Below are 12,060 nucleotides of genomic sequence, written 5' to 3' on the forward strand. Positions count from 1 at the left end.
AATTCCTGGAGTACGCAGCATGAGCTCCCTTACAGTTAATGCAAAGGGCAGGCGACTCACAGGAATTGTCACTATGGTCAAAACCAGAGCAATTAGCACAAATCGGCTTGCTTCGACAAGATGCTTTTGAGTGACCAAACCTTTGACATTGAAAACACCTCAATGGGTTTGGCACATAAGGTCGAACAGGGCAGTTATGCCAGGCAAGTTTTACAGATGTTGGTAATTTTGAAGTGTCAAATGTAAGGATCAGATGTTTCGTAGGGATGAGTTTACCATCCCTCCGAATCTTGATCCTTCTGGCAGCAGTAACGTGTTGATCTTTCAATTCTTCCACTATCGTTTCCTCTGTATCATCAATGAATTCAGATTCAGATATAACACCACGGGAGGTGTTTAGTGATTTATGGGGGGTTACAGTTACAGAGAATGAACACATAGTCGTACACGAGGACAAGATGGTAGCCTGTTGTTTTGATGTAACTTGAACCAATAGATCACCTGAGCGTAACTTTTTAATAGAACCTACTTCTCCTAAAACCGAAATGAGAGCTTTGTGGATCAAAAAGGGGGACACTTTAGTAAACGAAGTATTTGGAATAGTGGGATTAGTCAAACTTATCAGGAAGTACTGAGCATAGTCACATGGTGCGAGAAATGTTCCGCTTTTTTTGCTTTGGTGGGCGGAACTGAACACCTTTCCATTTTCAGCCATAGAAAATTTTAATCATTTCTGCTACCAGCGGCACCACCCACCACGGAGTCCTACTAAGGGGATGTCAGTAACCATGATTCGTCACTTAACACCGATGCTAACCAATAGCTATACGTCCGTGAGTCACCCCTGAAGCAGCCTCCACCCTTAACGAGGTGCCCAGTAAGTGACCCCGGACTTGACCCTAGCCAACAGATGACGTTCGTGGCAAGCCGGTTGAAGCATACAGGCCAATATGCACCTCCCGTTTACCTGAAGCACGGGCCAAAGCAGTGTATTGGGGTACCAGGATGCCCCTCAACTGCCAGGATCCCGTTTTCCAGGGACACGGGTCTCCACGCACGGCAAACACGCGGGTGGTCTCTTCCCATCTGGGTTCGATACAACAGGGTGGTAATCGAACACAGACAAAAAGCCCTTACCAGTGAATTCGGCAACCACGACAAGGGGGAAGAGAAAGGGGAAAGTAGGAGAAAAGGGAGAGGAAACGGAAGGGAGGACAGATCACTAGGGTACCCCGGGGCGTGACTCCCTGTGTTTACCTAAAGAAGGTAAACCCCCTCAGGGGTATTGAATGTATAGAAAACGCACCTAAGCTTAATTGTAATGTAAACATTAGAGGATTTTGACTTTTGTGGGGGTGATATCAAATTGGATAATTTAGATGCTAATAAGCAGGAAGCTTTAAAATTTTTTTTTGTAAAGTTATGAAAATTTGTTTGCCACTGGTATTAGAGATCTTAATGGGTGCAATACATTTCACAAAGTAGACTTAACCGATGATGTACCAGTCAGGCAAAAACATTACAAAACAGCACATCACCTTAAAGGTGAATTGGATCGTCAAATAAATGAGCTTTTAGACCATAATATAATAAAGAAAAGCACCTCCCCATATGCAGCTCCAGTAATTTTGGTAAAAAAGAAAGATGGTAGTTATCGTTTATGTACAGATTTTCGAAAACTTAATATCAAAACTCAACCAGACTCTTTTCCGATTCCAAATATCACTGAACTCGTAGACAATTTGTCAGGTTCTTACCTCTTTACGACCCTAGATTTATGTGCTGGTTTTTATCAAATGAAAATTAACCCTAAAGACACCAATAAAACAGCTTTTGCTACAGATAGTGGACTCTACGAGTGGAATCGCGTACCTTTTGGCCTTAGAAACTCGCCAAATTCTTTTCAGCGCCTAATGGGAATCGTCTGAGCAGGCCTTAAGCCTTGTCAAATTGCAGTCTATCTGGACGACATTATAATAGCATCTAAAAATGATGTAAACGAACATATAAATAAATTAAAATTGGTTTTTGATAGGCTCAGACAACATAATTTAAAATTGAAACTTAGTAAATGTAAATTCCTTATGACCAGTATTAAGTATTTAGGATCTCAGGTAACTGACGGTAAAGTTTTCCCTGATGACTCTAACGTATCAACAATTGATAAATTTAAAATTCCAGACAGTAAAACCAAAGTTAAGTCATTTTTAGGTCTAATTGGTTTTTATCGAAGATTCATTCCAAATTTTGCACAAGTAGCTCTTCCTTTAACTAAATCGACTAAAGAAAGCACGAAATTTGATTTTAATAAAGATGCTTTAAATGCATTTAATAAACTTAAATGTTACCTTAAAAATTATCCATGCCTATATTTACCAAATTTTGAAAAATAATTTGTATTAAGTACGGATGCATCAAAATATGCTTTGGGCGCTGTTTTGAGCCAATACGACGAAAACAAATTTTTGCACCCTATCGCATATGCCAGCAGAAAACTGAAAGACCCTGAAGAGAGATATTCCACAGTCGAGAAGGAATTATTAGGAGTCGTCTTTGGTGTTTCTTACTTTAAACAATATCTCTTGGGAAAGAAATTTACTATTTTTTGCGACCAGGCTAGATTGTCCCACACCCTTAAATTAAAGGACCCAATATCTCGAATAACACGGTGGGTAATGACGTTACAACAGTACGACCATATAATAGTCTATAAACCAGGCAAATTAAACATAACAGCAGATTATTTGTCTCGTGGTGTAGAACAAATAAATAACATTAATATCACTTCGATTCAACCGGTTTTGTTAGACAAAATTAAATTAGGACAACAGTCAGACCCTTTTTGTACTAAAATAGTGAATGAAATCAACAGTAATTCCGACATGTCTCATCATAAATTAAAGTTCTTTATTGAAAATGAAATTCTTTACTGTTCAAATGCAAATTATGAAACAAAAAGTAAATTAGTTATCCCAATATCAATAACTCCTGAAATCTTAGCTTTGTGTCATGATTCGCCAACTGTAAATCACCAAGGATTTTGTAAAACCTTACGTAGAATTAAATCGTGTTATTATTGGAAAGGAATGTATTCACAAATAGCAAATTATGTCAAATCATGCAACTCCTGTCATTAATTCTTAAAATAACTTAACTATCTAAGCCCAGTTTTTTTAATATAATGATTGATTGTAATTATGATGTGTGTACGACCTGATATGTAAAAGCTGCCTGATCCAAATGTTTCCAACTTGCAAATATTTTACTCTAGAAAAAAATAAACTTAATTATGTTTAAAATTTAAATCTATCCTAATCTCAATTATTATGTGTGATTTTATTATTACTGTTTCTACTAAAGTTCTTTTTTAGCCACGATGCTTCAAGATTTAGTTAGGGTTATCGTTTGTACCGCATGGTACATGTTTTCGAGTAATTCCATAATAACTTTTTCCATATGTTGTATCTTAATTTTAAAGTTAACACAACGCATTTTTTTTTCTTTTTTATTATTCAATAATCTAAATTTCTATTTTTAAATATTAATTTAAATTGTGCTAACCACTAATTTAGTTTACCGATACAACACCATTTAATTTTGATGTAAGTGATTTGCATGAGGAATTTGTTAATATTAATCGATTTTAAGAATAATTAATAGAAATACAAAGTGACCAAGCACTTCGATACAATTTCTACAAAAAAACTGAATCTTTATGTGCTTTCTGGTTACAATTAAAAACCGAAAAGCTAATAATTGTTAAAGCCCTAAAAGTAATATTCCCTATTTCAACAACATATAACACATGGATCAATAAGTTCCGAGGCTAACCCAGAGATGGCGCTCGTAGTAAACCAGTAACCAGGTCTTTCTAGAGTACTAACCTTTGCTTGAAACGTGTCAAAATTTTAAGTCGATCGGACCAGAAACAGCTGAGTTATCGAGGTTGGAGTAAAGTCGTTCTGTAGTTTGTTTAAAAAATGGAAAAAACAGAGTTTCGTGTTCTGATAAAACATTGTTTTTTAATGGGTAAAAACACCGTGCTAGCGAAACAATGGATTGACAAATGTTACCCGGACTCTTGTCCATCAAAAGCAACGATTTGTCGGTGGTTTGCCGAGTTTAAACGTGGTCGTACCGACACAAATGACGCGGAACGCTCGGGTAGACCTGTGGAAGCCGTTACACCGGAAAATGTGAGTGAAGTGACAAAAATTATAATGAAAGATCGTAAAGTGAAGCTCCGTGAGATTGCTGAGATGACACAGATATCATATGGAAGTGTATTTACTATCCTTCATGAAAAATTGAGCATGAAAAAGGTTTTTTCCAAGTGGGTGCCGCGATTGCTTTCGATGGAACAAAAACAGCAACGAGTCGATGATTCAGAAAGCTGTTTATCGCTATTTACTCGCAACAAAAAAGATTTCTTGCGTCGTTACGTGACCATGGACGAAACATGGTTACATCACTACACTCCAGAGTCGAAGCGGCAGTCATCTGAGTGGCGCACAGCTGGCGAAAGCCGTCCGAAAACGCAGCAGTCAGCTGGCAAAGTCATGGCGTCAGTTTTTTGGGATACGCATGGCGTGATTTTCATTGACTACCTCGAAAAAGGTAAATCGATCAACAGTGATTATTATATTGACTTGCTGGTGCGTTTGAAGGAGGAAATCGCAAAAAAACGACCGCACATGCAGAGAAAAAAAATCCTTTTTCACCAAGACAATGCACCCTGCCACAAGTCGATGAAAACAATGGCAAAATTGAACGAATTGGGCTTTCGTCTGCTTCCCCACCCCCCATACTCGCCAGATTTAGCCCCCAGTGACTACTGACTCTTTGCTGATCTTAAAAAAGTGCTCCAGGGAAAAAGATTTGGCTCAAATGAGGAGGTCATCGCTGAAACTGAAGCTTTTTTGAAGCGAAAGATAATTTTTTTTATAAACATGGTATTGAAAAACTGGAAAAGCGTTGGAACGATTGTATCACCTTAAAAGGTGATTATGTTGATGAATAAAAAAAAATTTTGCAAAAAAAAATTTTGTTTTCATTGTTAGTCTCGGGACTTATTGATCCATGTGTTATGTGTGAGGCTGGTTTTTCGGCTCAGTGTGTAATCGAAAACAATTACCGGAACAAGTTAAATCCTGAAATAGATATAAGGTGCTCTTTGACAAGCATTCAACCGAGGTTTGAAGATCTTTCAAAATGTATTCAAGCACAAGGTTCTCATTAAAACTGTATGACTTGCATTTAAAATTTAAAAGACTTAACGTATGTATAGATATTTCTTTTTTTTTTTTTTTTTAGGAATAAGTTGAAATGTCAATTATTTTCAAAAAGTTAAAATATATTTTAATTTGGTCAATAATAATTATTAAAAACACTTGATTATTATTTAAATTTTCTTGGATCGAAAAGTACTTTTGTTTATCTTTATTATTAAAAAAATAAATAAAAAATTTGTAAGTTAAAAAAAATCATCATCGTAGGATTGAAGATATTTTAAAAATACGATCTAAAATGAAACAATGAAAAAATTGCGACTTTTTTTTTTGGTCGCGACATGAACATATTTCTCAAATTTGGGTGGCGGCTTAAAAAGTTTAAGAGCCACTGCTCTAGACCATTTAGATCTCTTTTTTTCATAGCTGAGACCGCAACAACAGCCATAATTGTAGCGGGAAGCGCAATGATCTCGTCATTCATTTTATATAAAATGAATAAAAGTAATATTACAACTATATTATTTAGGGGTAGCGATTTTAACAGCTTCAAAAGCTTTAACTTGTAAATAAAAACCAAAACATGAGCTATTTAAACGCATGCGCAACTTTTTTAATCCGACCAATCAGTGACATTCAAGAACTTAGATAGTGTCAACGAATCATCCAACTTCATGACGTCTTGGAATATAATTTTACAGTTTTGCTTTTTTTATTAATCGTTTATTTAAGTAACTATATTTAAATTTCTGTTCACAATTTTTTTTATAATACAGTCTATCTTGAAATTCAATTTCATAATAATGTGAGTTGTTGAACATGAAGTTTTTTTTTTCAGATTATTTTTAATGTTCTAAAGCTGCCCCTACACTATCAAGCCGCTTGATCAAATGCTTGACCAAATTGATTGTATCAAGCGTGATTGATAGTTTAGAAGCCCGTTTGACGCTTGAACCAAGCGTTGACGGTGATTGATAGAAATTCTGAATGACTGTAGCGGTTGATGAAGTGGCTTGATAGTGTAGGACAATTTCCGTTAAGCATTGTGTCAGTCACTCGGTGGAAGCCATGGCGTCAACTTCCCAATCCGCGTCTCCCGAAAACTCGGATCGGGAGTTTATTAGTTTATTGATTGATCTGTATCGTGATTGTCCGGAGTTGTGGAAAGTAAAAAGTAAAGACTATTTCAATAGAAATAAAAAAAGTGCGGCACTTGAAAAAATCGTGGGTGCATTGAGAAAGTTAAAACCGGATTTCACCGTGAAAAAATTAAAACAAAAAATAAATGTTCTCAGAACTAACTTCAACAGAGAGTTCAAGGCCATCGAGAGTAAAAAAATTTCAGGGACGTCTGCGGATGACATCCCTGAACCCTCACTTTGGTATTTCAATGAAATATACTTCATAAAAGCCCAATTGGAAATCGCACAGACTGATACTTCGGAGGTAAGAATTTTATTTTATTTTTACAGTAGATATTCATATTTATTTTATATTACGAGTAATGTTATTACTTATTCATCTACATTACACAAGGCACTTGCTTTGCAACGGAACTGACCCAGACGTGTTGAAAAATTCACAGAAGTCATCCCTTATTCTTTTTGCCTCTACTGTAGAATTGCCTTTGGTTCTTTGAAGCTGTACCATCTGTGCAATGTCTTGTCTCCATGACCCAGGTTCCACAGCACCAGTCAGGACATCGTATCTGTCAATATCCTGAGATTGCAAATACTTGGTTCTGTTTTTTGAGCATAAATAGTTGTGCAAATGGCAACTCGCCATTACGATTTTTCTAGCTTTCATTGGTTCAAATTTAATGGTGTTTTGAAGTATTTTGAATCTCTTCGTTAATATACCAAAAGCATTTTCAACGTCTCTTCTGGATCGTGAGAGTCTATAGTTGAAAATCCTTTTCTCATTCGTCAAAGCAGCTCTGTTGTAGGGCTTCATGAATTCAGGGAGAAGTTGGAAAGCTTCATCTCCAACGAAGACGTACGGAAATTGTTTATTAGGAGTGCCTGGTAACTCTCGAGGATCAGGCATATTAAGCTGGTTCTCAGACAACTTGTGCCAAAACAAAGTGTTCTTCAACACACCTCCATCTGACACTCGGCCATTTGCTCCGACATCGACCATCAGAAATTTATAATTTGCATCAACAATAGCTATAAGCACGATGCTGAAAAAACCTTTGTAATTAAAATAGTAGGATCCAGAATGGGGAGGTTTTTGGATTGATACGTGTTTGCCGTCAGTGCTCCCGACGCAGTTGGGGAAATTCCATTGTTCTTCGAATTCCTGTGCAACCCGTTTCCATCCATCCGTCGTTTTTGGGACCTAGATGAGAAACAAAAAACGAAACTAGCATTATTTAACATTGTATAAATAGTATAACACTGTAAATAGGTAGTTACTAATTAAATTTCTGTTGTGCTTAAACTCGTAAACTTTCGTTCATTGTATTTTATTTTTTGTTACAGGAACCATCGATTCCTCATGAAGACTCGCAATCACAAGTCAACTCGGAAAGTGTCGAATCCCCTTCTGACGTGGTTACACCCCGAACTCCCAAAACAGCTATCACGGGTAAAAAAAAGGAAAGGTGTCCCAGACAGCACTGATCAATTAGTGGGACTAGCGACTGAATATTTTAAGCGACCTGAGACTGAAGAAGATATTGTCGCTAGGGGGTGGGCTATGAAATTGAAAAAGTTAGCTCTAGACCAACGACGCTTCGCAGAGAAAATCATAAATGACGCGCTTTTTGAAGCAGAAATGGACACCTTGACAAGGGAAGGAGTGCGTTGTGAAACGTTCCCTCGTTGGTCAGCCACGTCACCTGCGTCGTCATGTTCTTCAGTAAATAGTTGGCAAACGTACCCCCAGTCAGTGCCGTCACAGCACACTTCAACAGAAAGCCTATCATACCAACGGCTACACCATACAACGTCTCATGAAGATAATGCTGCTACGTTCTTCTCCTCATTTAGTTCAATGTGAACTTGTGCCCCTAATGTTTTCAGTTCAGTACTAATGTTCATAAATTGGGAAATATCTGTATTAATTATTTGTAAATTGTAATTCTTTCCTTTCTTCCTTAAAATATAAAGAGATTTACTTGGCTATAATTACTAACCTGAATGTTCTCCTTCAATGCCTTGATCATTGCAGAGCAAGTTTCCATTATGATGAGTTGCAGAGTCTGTGGAGCAATGGCGCACGTGAATTTGAGATCAGCTAAATCCATGCCAGACGACAGGTACCTCAATGTGATAGACAATCTCTGACTTGCAGGAATCGCTTCACGCATCTTTGTATCTGTCTTCTCAATGTCAGGGCGGAGTAAATCCAGTAGATGATCAAAACTTTCTTGGTCCATTCTCAAAAAGTTCCTGTAGTCCTCTGGTTTTGAATCACTTAGGTTAGTTATTTAGTGTTTTTGGCGCAAGAGCCAGAAATGGCTATACCGCACCATGAACTTGGTCTAACTTAATCACTTAGGAAGTTTAGGAGATGTTCATGAGTGAAGCGGTTTCTCAGTTTGTACCACTCCTTGGACCACCGTCGTTTCTTCTTTTCCGTCTTTTTCCGCTTCACGGCAACCAATGTTGCGATTAGGAAGCCCAAATCTGTATTCGACACCATTGTAATCGAAAAAGCAATTAAAAAAGATTTATTATTTATTAAGAATTATTTTTAATCGAAAAAGCAAAAGCACGATCGCAACACACTCCGTTCTGCTTCCACTTCTCGGCTTCGACTGACGAGAGAGTTTTGATCAAAAGATTGAAGGGTTGATTGAAGCACGCTTGAAGCTCCCATCAATCGGAGGGTCAAGCATTTGATCAAGCGGCTTGATAGTGTAGGGGCAGCTTAAGACAGAGAAATCAGTCCGATTTCTCGGATACAAGAGATTGGACCGTGCAAACAGGCCTTAAATCGATACAACGAAGATCAAAACATAGAAATGTAAACAATCAATCTGGCTTCTGTTGCCAGATTTTTGAAAACAAGACATAATGATCAAAGAAATAGGCACTACTAGTAGAATATATTATTATTTCAGTTCGAAAGTAACTTTTATTACAAGTTGCAAAAGAGAAACCATTTGAGAGGTCGGGGGCGTGGCACTTCCAAAAATGCCTATAACTCGAAGAAAAATCATCAAATTTGAAAAATGCTTTTTGAATAAAGTACCTCTAAAAGTATCAAAAACAGTTTAAAAAAAAAAAATCGAATTTTTTTTTCCCCATAGGTTTTTATTGATTTTGGTATCCACTGTAGCCTTAACTTCTTCGTAGTCTATATTTACATCTAAAATAAATCGTATCCACCATTGGCTGTACTGCAAGATAACAACATATTCTCTAATATCTTCTAAGAGCTGTTCTAAAGGATTTAACACCACTTACTGGATCTTGCTTTCAGATCAATTTGAATACATTTTCGTTTTAATTCATGTTCGGCTTTCGTGTCTGTTTTAATTGATTTTTTTGTGTACCAGAGATTGTGTGGCTTTTCAAAAAAATGTCTATTTCTCACTATCGTAATATGGTTTTATAGTAAACAAAATTTGTTTATTGATGACAATATTAAAAGTGTAAATAACCTACTTCATGAAGTCATACATTTCATGAAGTTTTTTTTCTTTTTTTAAATTCTTTATAGGATTTTTTTGTGTTGAATGAATATCTAATTTAAATTGGTCTAAATGTTGCTACCATATCTATATTTTTTTTCTGGAAAAGTTATGTATGAATGCTGAAACATGAAGGAAGAAATTTTTTTTACAGTACAACTGTATCGTTTAATGTTAAAAGGGCATTTATTTATTTATTTTTTATGCTTTGTTTAGAAACATAAAGAGACCAAAGAACATCTCAAGGGATTGTGGATCTCATTTCAAATCAGCTTAAATAAATAGAATTAAATTGTCTGTTTGTTATTATTTGAATTAACAGTATTTGTTTATGCTTACAACGTTACTGCTACTTTATAGCCAAAAATAAAAATTTTTTGTTTTGCAATCAAATGGAGAAGTGTATTATTTCTTCTTCAACTGCAGTTTAAATGATTGTAAAAAGTATATTAAATTTTTAATTTATTTACCATTTGTATCAATGTTAATGTACTCAAAGTTTGGTATGAAATAAAACCTAATATAAAAAAGAAGCTGTTTTTGTGCATTGTCTTAAAAAAAAAAAGCTACAAGTAAAGTTTCACTTTTTCATAACAGGTTACACATATATATATATATATATTTTGTTTAATTTTTTTTTTATCGTGGCTAAAATAAATTTCAACAAATTTAAAGCAGAAAATGGGATTTGTGCAAAATGCGGTATACTGTTCTTCTATCTGATGGTGACTGCAAAACATTTGCGTTCCTCAAAGAAAAAAATGTGTATGGGGACTTTCCAATTGTAAAAGAGGAATGCGTTAACCATATTGCGAAGTGATTGGGTACTGCTCTCCGCAATAAAGTTAAAGAGTTAAGAGTGAGGGTATATGCCCTGGAGGAAGAAAAAAAAAGGTCACCTGACTGACACTGTCGGTAACTATTATCGTAAAGCCATAGTGGATAATGCTCCAAACGTCGATAAAATGAGAAAAGCAATTTTTGCATCATTGATGCATTGGACATCAACAGACAAGTTACCAAAGTACACGACGTGCCCTGAGGGGAAGGAATCTTAGTGCTTTTATAATCGAGCTAATGCTAGGATGATTGATTGATTGAATGTAGGATTTAGTGGCACAAGGTCCGAATGAGGACATGCTGCGCCAAACAGTACGGTAAAATAGTTTAAAAGTCTTAAGTGCATACAAATTTAATTGTAGTACAATTATAACTGATAAAACAGTACTAGCAAGTGAATAAGACAATATTAATGATTTAAATAAAATCAGATGGGCGAATGCTAGGAAACCACCTTCTCACACACAAATGAAAACCATGTTGACTGAGGACATTCTTTCGAAAATTCTGCCTGTATACCAACGCCTTGCATGCAAGGAACTTTTAGAGCGGTGCACTTCCGCTAAGACTCAAATGGCCCCGTTTACATGAGCAATCTATTAATCCGGGGTAAAAGAAGGGTACAGGGATTTTACAGGGCAATGTACAATCGGTAAGAAAACCCGTTTACACGCAAAAGAATTTCAACCCCGGATTTTCAAACTACTTCCTCTACGTCATTGGTCACATGATAAATCGGAAGTAAGAAAATATATCCCATCACTCCTTGCAATATTTTTGTTTACATTTTGAGGTAAAGTTTTTTATACTTTTCATTTAAAATGGATAATATTCAAATAATATCATTGTTATTCGTTCAAAATATTGAAAATGCTTTGAGCGACATAAATGATGCTCGGAAAAGGCGTATTAAAAGGATGTTAAACATCCTGTGCAGATCAGCAGTTTCATCCTTAAGTTTAGCATTTCCGCACAGGAGAATGTGGAAACAAATACGGCATTCAGAATGGTTTGAAAAGACAGTTCTCCAACATTATGATGATAGTAGATGGAAAGAAACTTTTAGAATAAACAGGTATGTTTGGATATTTTATTTGTATAAATTATATTATTTAATATATATTTATTTAACTCCTATAATCTTAATGTAACTCGTGCTTTTCTGATCAATCAACAAAAAAGAATGTAATTTCGCCAAAAATTAAGATAACAATTGTTAACATACTTAATATATGCAGGACATTTAAGTAATTTTTTTTCATCCTATTTTTCTGTAATAGTGTATATTTTAATTTAAAAGTTCAAAGAATAGGCTTAAATATTTAAACATAAATTATTGATTCGGATAGA

This window comes from Parasteatoda tepidariorum, chromosome 8, assembly GCF_982258835.1.
Source record: "Parasteatoda tepidariorum strain Cologne lab strain chromosome 8, Ptep-v5.0, whole genome shotgun sequence".
NCBI lineage: Eukaryota > Metazoa > Arthropoda > Arachnida > Araneae > Theridiidae > Parasteatoda > Parasteatoda tepidariorum.